The following is an 8,857-nucleotide window of genomic DNA, read 5'->3' as shown; positions in this document are numbered from 1 at the left end:
TTAACCACACCTGGAAGTCCATGGTCTGGCTCCTAGTAAAAGGAATAAAAGTAATTTTGGGAATGGAAAGCTGCTCCTTGGTGTCCTTGGGCAAATTCAGTTACTTTTCAGAGCAGGAAAGAAAAGGTTAGGAAACACTTCCAAACAGCAAGAATCATTCAACCAGTAACTCTGATTGCTAGTGAGTTCCCTTTTGCTAGATATTCTTCACACAAAGTTTGGACAGATCTTTGCTGGTGAAGTTTTACTAAGGGTTCCACTGCTGATGGTGTAAAAGCCTCCTTCTAACTCTGCACTCTACAATTCTACAGTTTTATGATTCTGTTCTTGTAATTTGATAGATAATGGCATAAGCCATATTTGGGAAACCTTAATATAAGCAATGATGGTGGATTTATTTTTTCCTGGATCAGACCATCTCAGGAAGGAACAGTGAAGCCTCAAGTCTTGTGCTAATAAAAACAAACGAAAAACGTTCTGCAATGTTAGTAGCAAAAGAATAAAAGAGCTCCTATTATCTTTAGTATTAAATATTAAACTGATGCCCTTTAAATATTAAACCAGGAAAGGAAGTACACCCTTTCTCCTTGCATTTTTTTCCTTATCCTTCCCATCCAATATGGTGACAACTAAACCACTTTTGATTTTGACAGGACACTGAATTCTCGCGCTGCCCTTATTGATGATAAAACCCAGTGGTATATTTGAGTGTCCTATTTTCCATTCGCTGTCATGTCTTCAGCAGTCTATAACTTCTCTCAAAACATTGTGAGGGAAGAGAGAACTTCTGGTGAGATGGGCGGCTATACAAATATGATTGATTGATTGATTGATTGATTGATTGATTGATAAATAAATAAATAAATAAATAAATGCTTCCCATGGATTTTTTTTTAAGGCAGGGCAGCCAAGAGGGATGTAAAAACAAAAAATGGCAAACACCAACATCTACCTTGTCACCATAAGCTGAAAAGTATCTGACAAATTATCTCTTCCAGAGCAGCTTTTCTTCACTATGCAAAAGTTAATAGAGAGCCAGTCGGGTGTAGTGGTTAAAGCAGCAGGCTAGAAACCAGGAGACCGTGAGCTCTAATCCTGCCTTAGGCACAAAGCCAGCTGGCTGACCTTGGGCCAGTCCCTCTCTCTCAGCCCTAGGAAGGAGGCAAGGGCAAACCACTTCCGAAATCTTGCCAAGAAAACTTCAGGGACTTGTCCAGGCAGTTGCCAGGAGTCAACACTGACTTGAAGGTGCACACACACACGCACATGCACTGACACAAATATTGTCCACTTAGCTTACAATCTTGTGTATTATCCAACTCCCCCTGCCCCGTGGATTAATTCCATGACCAATGTAAGATTGTTGTGTGAACCCAACTGAAGACTTATTTCAGCAGAGGCAGGAGAGAACCTGAGTATCACATGAAAGTTTGCTGGGCATGTTTTATTTTGCCGTGGGTACAGAGACCAGTTTGGTGTAGTGGTTAAAGCACCAGGCTGGAATCTGGAAGATTGTGAGATCTAGTCTCGCCTTAGGCACGAAGCCAGCGGGGTGACCTTGGGCCAGTCCCTCTTTCAGCCCTAGGAAGAAGGCAAGGGCAAACCATATCTGAAAAACCTTGCCAAGAAAACTTCAGGGACTTGTCCAGGCAGTCATCAGGAGTCAACAATGACTCGAAAGTGTCACACACACACACACTCACACTCAGGTTAACAAGCTCCACTCTGCAACCTTAATTAATAGATTAGCATCCTCCTTCCAGCTTGTGCTGCTGCCTGAAATTGATAAGACCTTAATCAACTACATACTGAAGGTTTTTTCTCTCTCTTTCCTAAGGGGCCCTAGCACATTCCTGCCATTAAAAAACCAGTCTGTCTGACACTGAAAAAAGCAATTTCATATACATGTAGGGCTAAGTACCATTTTTATTTTATTTTTTTGCAATTTTTGCTGCAATTTTTATCGTGGCTGCCAAGAAAGTAAAATAGTGTGTTCTCCTTTCACCCCATTTGTCCTGCTTTCCAATTGGCCATGTCTTCCTTTGCCTGTTCAGATATCTGATAATGCTATCCAGAGGCCTCACTGCTTACTACCCCTCTGACGCTTGTTTTCAAAGTGATTGCTTTGAAAGTCACTTGGGCAGCCCTTCATTTATATATAAAATTTTATTAAGGATTTTAAAGAAGGAAAATAAAAACGAATACAAATGAATATAAAGTAAGAAAAAGAAAACAGCAGGGGAAAAAAAATCAAAGAGAAAGTTAAAAGTGCAAGAAAGGAAAACAAAGTAAAATAGAAAAGAAAGAAAAAAGATACAAAGAAGTAACTTCCCATCTTCTTTACAGCGGTTATAGGTACAATTATAAATTTACCTCTTACTCTATAGTTACAACTTAATTCTCTTTGTTCTATAATCTATCCTGTCTAATCATCAAGACCACAAGTCATAAGTTCATTTTTTTTCCTGTTTTGCGCAAGCTTGTGCAAACTTGTGCAGCCGTTCATGATGATATTTTTGGTAAATAAATTTGGAAAGAGAAACTAGAAACAAGAACTGAGTAATCAACGTCCACCAGTGCTTAGCTTTCCAGATGAAGTACACAGCTCCTCAAATTTCCTCTTTATTCTTCTACCATTTCATAGAGGAGTTCTCTGCGCCAGCCTCCTCACCCGAAAATGTTACTTTTAGTCTACCAAAAACATCATGAGATGGGAATGGTGAAAGCAGTTAGTTTTGAAACACATTAAGGAGGACGTGGCCTGACCAAAAGATCTTGATGGAGAACTTTCTGTCCCAGAACTTGCTGAAAGGACCATATGACAATGCGTTGTTGTAGTCACATAGTCCGTGCAAGGGGTGCCAAGGTGATGAAGATGTTACCATGTGACGAACCTGGCACAACTGTAACTTTGCCAGAATTTTTAAAAAGTACACAATTTACTAAAAGGTGTCCCCTACACCACCTCATATACTCCTCCATAGAATTTGTTTTAAGGGAAGAACAGGTAGTAACCAAACTGCGATTATATCTAAGATTCTTCCCACCATGTGGGTAAAATATCAAACCAGCTCTTGGAGGAATTGGCAGTAGAATTCTTTTACATCTCTGATCCAGACCCTCTCATCTCTCAAGGTCACTGATCCTTCCCACCCACATCATCCTCTTTTGTTTCATAATTTTTGGAAGACAGGCTAAAAGATGCTGTTCACGTCCTCCCAGAAAAGAGTGGTTTCACAAACAGAACCAGTTGCATGGGCCAGCTGTCTTCCAGGGTTCATTTAATTTACAGCCTACTTCTGAGCAAAGGCTTACATTCTACAACCTAAAACATCACTTCTTCAGTTCTCATGCTGGAGACCCCATTGGGCCCGTTCCTTTTTCCCTTGCTGGATGCAGGTTGGATGGTTCTATCCATAATGATCCCAAATGAGGAATATCTACAGGAGGGGGGGGGGGTGTCCCAAAAATTCAAAATGGCATCTGTGATCATGCAAAGTCCTATCTCTTGGGATGCGCAGAGAAAAGAGGAGAGGCTGTGATCACATGACTGTGGATGCCATTGTGACTTTTTGGTCCCCCCCAGACGTCCCTGTTCCAAGAGGCAGCAAAAGGCAGCGAGTCCTCTCCCTCCTCCAAATTCCCTATTTACTTTTGTGATCTCCCCCATCCACCTGAACAAGGTTTCCAGCAAGCTTGGGTTCAAATAACAGTATGCTAAGGTATTGTATGAGAGTGTAATAGGCTGTGAGAATGACCTTGGGAGACTGGAGGAAGACCCACAGCCTAGACAATGGTCTGATACGTGAAATCTGAATTCAGAGGAGGAGTGGGGATGGAAAAAACATTTTAGAAGGGACCCTCTCTAGTTGTCTGGAAAGTAAAGGCAGGGGAGGGGGAAACGCTTTCAGTCTTGCAAGATTCTGTTACTGTAACCTTACAATATAGGTAGTGTCACCATTCATGGTTTTGGTCTCCTGTCTGGACTACCTCAAAGGACTGACATTGACCCACTTTGGTGTCATGATTTAAGGTGCCAAGCTAGAAACCAAGAGACTGTGACTTCTAGTTATGCATGAGTCAAAGTCAACTGGGTGACTTTGGGCCAGTCATTCTCTCTTAGCCCTAGGAAGAAGGAAATGGCAAGCTACTTCTGAACATGTGGTATTACCAGGAATCAACAACGACTCAAAGCACTCCCCACCCCCAAAAAAGAGGATATTGTGTAATTTAACTTGCACTAGTTTGACATACATAACCCGGCCTTTGTGGCTTATTAACTACATTATGGCTTCCTGCATTGCATGAACCCAGCCTACTCAGCAGACCACAGCTAGACAATCATAGCTTTGTACAAGGCATGAAAACAGTCACAATCATGGTATGCAATGGCCCCATGGCTATTTGAAAAGGCCTCGTTTCTAAAAAGGCCATCTACATTCACCCCTCTTTGCTTGAGAAAGGAGCAGAAGCCAATGCCATCATCGTTTTGTCTTGTCCTGCCTATTTCAGAACATTTTTAGTTCCATTTGTTTGATTTCTGTACTGGTGTAGAATGCATTCAGTCCCCCTGTTTGGCAATGCTGTGAAATGATGAAAGAGCTTTAACCCACATCTTCCTTTCCAGGGTTCATTTGGCATTCCGTTGAAGTTGCAAGCCTAGAAGAACCCGGGTGATGATCCGAAGCCTATTTAACTCAGTGAGAGCAATTCTCCCATAAATATGCAGAATATGCAGCATTGCATCTGGATTTTTTTTTTTTTTTGCACATAGTGCTCAGAGACACTGTCTTTCTCTGCAGTGGTGCACTATGAGTTCTGACTCAGAGATAGCGCATGGAGCTAGAAAAAATCCAGACACACTTAAGGAGAAGATATCCTCATGCTCACGTTTGAAATGACTCCTGGTATCCAAGATGTGCCAGCTTTCCCATTCATAATACCAGCATTGGAGACATGACATAGCTTCTTTCTTGGCTCCAGCTGAAGGTTGCCTTTTCCTGCCAACCAGATATGCTGGGCCAAATCTCCCAAAGCATCAGCTAGCATGGCCAGGGATGGGGCAGGAGGATACCGCAAGCTGTAGTTCAGCATGTCTGTGAATACCTGTTCTCTAGTATTAACCAGATTATATTCAATAGCAGTGGAAGCTGATGGTGATGAATTTCTGAGGATGGGACACACTTATTTGAACACAGCCCTCTTGGCTTGTAAAGAGGAAATGTGCCAGAAATCTTGTACCAAAAGTCTCTTTGGAAATGATGAAACATGACCCTTTTTGCTTCTCAAGCTGGTCTGACATCATGAAGATAATTGGCTAGATCTTGATTGCATTTCAGAATGAGACTTGGGGCCTATTTCTGAGTTAACATGCCTAGAGTTATGCTATGTGTTCACCAACTATATTGAAAAACAAAGAATTGAATGAATTGGGGAGATGTTGGTACAAGTCTTCATTTACCATGGAGCACCCTGGGTAACTTTGGGCCAATCCTGAATCGTTCTCAACTCAGCCTACTTCATAGGGTTGTTAAAACAGGAAGAAGACCCTAGTATTCCAGGACACTGCTCTGTGACCCCAACTAACAAATAAATTAATTTCAATTAACGTTCTTTTGGGTTTATGCAAGGAACACAAGAACAATGAACCACGGTTATCTTTTGAGAAAGGAAGAGCAACTTGTTGACTTATTCCCTTTTCCTTTGACAGTACAGACTCAAACAATCAACATCTAGCATGAACTCACTGATTAAAATATGCTTTTGTTGGTTCTAGTAGCAGATTCTCTTTGCGTGAAAGCCTTCTCAGCAGTTTTTCTTCAACAAGGGGCTGAATGTCTGCAGAACACGGACAAGAAAACCCTCTCATTCAAAAACAAGACCTTCAATTCCCAGCTATTACTCAGAAAAAGGCAATGTCAACCCTTCTCCACACTGTGGACAAGAAAACAGCCTAACTGGGACCGTGCACCCAGCGTCTAGCGTTCCTGAATTGCAGATAGAAATAGAAAAATGGTTTTAGCGCAATAGAATTATGAAAGCACTAGCTTCATTTAGATTTATTTCTTGTACTTCTACCAAACAAAGTATTCCGTGTGGGTTATAAAATTCTACAAGCAGCCGAACAAACCTTCCCCCCCACCCTGCACATCACAGCACTGATGAGGTTGTCTAGTATGGGAATAAATTGTCTGCAAGAAGGAAACCAAGCAAGAACTCCACAACGTGCCTTCTAACAGTAAACATTAAAAAAAAAAAAACATTTTATAGACCTTCCGGGGGGTGGGGGGAACAGCAGTAAAATAACAAAAACCATTAAGTACAATAATTAAATAATAGTTCTTTAGGAAGGAAGGAAGGAAGGATGGATGCAAACCATGTAAAACCCATTGTTCCATCATAGTGGATGCTTAAAGTAAAACTGAATACAAAACTGTAACAAAGTTCCTGAAAGCAGCTGAAACTTTTGCTTGGCCATTATCTGTCCCCCCCTCCCCCAAATCATTATCCTGAGGAGGAAGGATCTTTGTAACAACTGTGGTTTGTATTTTCCAAAATGGGAGACTGTCTTATATCAACAGTTCTGGATGCAATGTGATACTGAAGATGATGGCCCTGCTTGGATCTTCTCCAACATCCATTCTTAAGAAGATTCCTTGTTTTGTTGAATGGCAGTTGAGATCTTGCCCTGAGCAAGACCGTTCCCTTTCACTTTTGGTGAAATGAAGATCTGGAAATCTGTGGTTAGCAAATGATCCCTCCACACTACAACCACAGCTGGCCTTTTCCTATTAGTACTATATAGGCCGAAGATAGCTGGCCTTCAACATGGATGAGGCCCCTTTGAACATTCCAAGTTAATATCAGAACTCTTTAAGTAGTGGTTGAAATATGGGTGACTTCATAATGATACCTCATTGTCTCCTTCTCAAAGGGAAGAGACCTATATGGACCTCACTCACTTTCCAGTGGCAGGCTTCACAAAACATGCTAAACCATCATGCAGTTTGTTTGTTTCCAGCAAGTTGTGTGAACTTGGTCTTTGTGCATTAAGCATATTATGGGTTCTGGATGTATGTATGGTATGTTCTAGTGCTGAACTTACTGCATTTAATGCAAGTTTAGCTACTGGAAATTAGTTCTTAAAAACATCATCATGCCAATTATTTGACACTGCACATTAAACATCAGTCATTTGCCTTTCATGGGACAGAAAATGCAAGACATACATACATATATACACACATGCATACTTCGTTATAGCCAAAGGCCAGAAACAAAACATACTACAAAAAACAATGAAACAAAACAAAACAAGATCTTGAACAACATCAGGATAGTTGGCAAATAAACTGAGTTATAACTTTAGGAGTTCTTGCATAAATTAGTGCCTTGTTTTCATTGCCACCATGAAATATTTGGCTACGATCAGAGTTGTAGAAACGTCGGCCCAGTTTGATCAACAAATGTAAATACAGATGTCCACATGGACACCCATCAGCTGCAATTCAAGACAAGATCATTATTTAGCTACTGACATTCAGTAAAACCTTAGTCTAATTTATTTATTTAGACTTACAGGGCACTTCAGTCGAAGACAGTGTAAGTGATCTATACTCTAACACCGTAACAAAAGTTTAAAACAATAGCAATTATAACATAAAACAAAACAAACAATCATAATAGCAGAAACCTTCACGTGCATCTTCATGTGGAGGAATGATACCTTCGGTAACAACCAGTCACCTGCTCCAAGGTGGCAACCCATCGTTCTATTAATCTCCCAAGGTTTTCTAAAATAGCCAGGTCTCGGTGGCTTTCTTAAATGCCAGGAGGATTGATGCTGCTGTAATCTTGGGCACAGTTCGGTTCCAAAGATGGTGGCAGCAACACAAAGGGCACCCCCTCATGGTCCCTGATGGTAGCATTTCTTCAGAGATGGGACTTGAAAGATGTCCTGCCTACGAGGTCTTATTGGATAGGCAGAAAGTGCTGGGAGAAGGGGATAATGCAGATACATCCAAACTGGACCTCAATTTTATTTATTTATTTACTCCAATCAACTCTGGCTTTAATGTACTTATGATGCAGTGGACCACAGTTCCAACAAGACATTGAAATAATGGACTGCAGTGGGAAGATGCTTGGAAGATCAGTGAAGGGATAGGCAAGCCAGGGGGAAGATCATGGCAATTATGGGAAGACTGGTGGAAGGCCTGATGTATATTTTTATCCTTGCATATACTTATGTTAATTGCTTGGACACAAGTAATGGTGGGATTTGAGTGACAGTATCACCATATGACCTGTCATTTATGTGTTGTCATGGTTTGCCAATGGACAGTCTCTAGATATGAGGACTTCATCATTTAGAATTTCCAGCCAGTGCGGTCATTGCTGAGATTTCTTGATGTTGAAGCCCATGCAGAGGAGGCTGAGCAGAGGTCTGGCTTGACCTAGCAGTGATTTGTCTGTCTGTCCATCTGTCTGTCTACTGCAATGAGGAATGCAGAAGAATTCTCCAGGAAGGGTAAGGAGATAGGAGAGCTGGTGCAGGATCTACAAGGAGCTGACCAACAAGTCACAAAGAATCCATCATGGTAGAAGATGGACAAAAGATTGAGCTTCCTTTGAAAGATCTGGTGGGCAGGGTTAAATATTTTAAGACATAAAATCAGCTCATCCTAAAGGGCTAGGATGAACTTCCTTTATCACAGCACAGTTGGCCTAGCTCAAGGATTAGCAACATATCCTGGGCACTGTCTTGCGTAATGGCCCAGATGTCCTCCCGTCCCAATTCACCACTATCTCATCAGATCACCCATGAGACCATCAAACTCTTGCAAGATCTCACCAA

The sequence above is a fragment of the Python bivittatus genome, unplaced genomic scaffold (assembly GCF_059951505.1).
Source record: "Python bivittatus isolate LINGU-HERP-01145 unplaced genomic scaffold, Pbiv_v1 ctg000310_np1212, whole genome shotgun sequence".
Lineage (NCBI taxonomy): Eukaryota > Metazoa > Chordata > Lepidosauria > Squamata > Pythonidae > Python > Python bivittatus.
The sequence above is the reverse complement of the archived record's forward strand: the minus strand, read 5'-3'. Positions refer to the sequence as shown.